This window comes from Lacerta agilis, chromosome 15 (assembly GCF_009819535.1).
Source record: "Lacerta agilis isolate rLacAgi1 chromosome 15, rLacAgi1.pri, whole genome shotgun sequence".
Taxonomy (NCBI): Eukaryota; Metazoa; Chordata; class Lepidosauria; order Squamata; family Lacertidae; genus Lacerta; species Lacerta agilis.
This window is the reverse complement of record NC_046326.1, coordinates 30,858,903-30,860,738: the sequence shown is the minus strand read 5'-3', so window position 1 is coordinate 30,860,738 and position 1,836 is coordinate 30,858,903.

Sequence of the window (1,836 nt, the reverse complement as noted above, 5' to 3'; positions counted from 1 at the left end):
CCATAATCTAAATCATTATTTTATGTACTTGTACATTGATCTGTAACTCTAGAAGATCCACTTGTCTTTCTCTTTTGCTTGAGTCCTGTTCTGCCGGCTGATGGGTTTTTGCTTGTACTGTACTTATATACCATATCTGGGTATTTTGGGAGATAGGACATTGGCTATATTCTAATATGTCTCTGAATGCCAGTTGCTGGGAAAATCACAAGTGTGGAGAGTCCTGCTTACAGGTTTGGTAAGACTAGCGACACATCCACACCATGCATTTAAACTGCATGGCTTCACCTCAAAGAATCCTGGGAACTGTAGATTGTAATGGGTGCTGGGAATTGTAGCTTTGTGAGGGGCAAACTATACTTCTGGGATTCTCTCTAAAGGTGCTTTTAAATATCATTTCCATACATCAGATGTACAAAAATACATTGGACGAGGCTCTGTCTTCTTCAGAAATGGACTTTGTCCTTTTACAGTACTTCTCTTTTCTTCTTTCCGTTGAAATGTCTGTATTATGATTTATCAATAATCCCGTGTTGGGAAGATATTTGCAGAGGGTGGTTTTTTTGGGTGTGGTGGTGGTGGAATATGTTGTTCTTTTAGTTCTTGTATATTTGAAAACTTAATAAATATACCGTAATTGAAATATGATATCCATGTGTTTTGAGTAAGCCCTATGCAGTATGGATGTGACTTAAGGCAGGAGAGATCAGTGTTTGAATGATACCCAATGAGTGGCTTTGGGTGGTAATTCTGTATCAGCCAACTTGCCACAGTGGGCTATTGTGAGGACAAAACGAGCTTCATTGAAGAAGCAGAGGGAAGGTTACAATAAATTTAAAATAATTAGGTTACTGTGATAGGACCAGTGTTTTGTACTATAATCAATTTAATATGATTTGATTTAATTCGGATACTAACGACGTGTTTAGTATTTGCATCGACAAGATAAATATATGAACTGCATTGATGTAAGTTATACGTCTCTCTCTCTCTCTCTCACACACACACACACAAACAAACAAACAAACACACACACAGTGTGTCTGTACATATATGAACACAAAACTGTATGAATGTGTAGGTATATTTATATATACCTACTTTTATGTATATACGTATAAAGACAATACAGTATAGATATTTAGGTACGTGTAAGTACAATTTTTCGTACTAAGAGCGAGGCACGCGTTGTGCTTTATGGGAAATGGAGGCTCCCTCTCAGAGGGCTTTTCCTCAGACTCAAAGCGTGCTTTAACACCCCCGGATAGAGAGCAAACTACAACTCCCATGGTGCCCTTCGCGTTGGCGGTGGGATGGTCTTTGTGAGGCGGCGGGGTGTGTGAGCGAGGAGGGAAAGAGAACAGCGGCGGTTTGGCGCCTCTTTCTTTTCCTTTAGAAGGCAAAGGAAAAAAGGGCGGGCGAGAGGAGCGCGCGGCTCCAATAAGGGGCTCTGGTGGGGAGAGGGGGAGGCGGAGCCTGCGTGCTGCGGGAGGATCCCTCAGAGGAGGAGAGACGGGAGCGGAGAAATAGGGGCGCATGCGCACGCCGCCCGGGTGCAGCCACCGCAGCTACTACAGCCCGCTGTTGTTGCCGTGCGAGAGAGCGAGAGCAGTAGCGGCGCGAGCGTGAGGGGGGAAAGGAGCGAAAGTCCGTCTCGCGCTCAGGGAACAGCGGCGGGAGGAGCAGCAGCAGCAAGCAGATTAACCGCCTGCTTGTCTGCTTCGCGCGCGCCCAGCGTTCGGCCGGCCCTGATTGGCGCGCGCGCCTGCTTCTCGTTCCATTTCCACCCTTCCTTTTTTCCTCTCTCTTTCTCTCTCTCTCTCTCTCTCTCCCCCA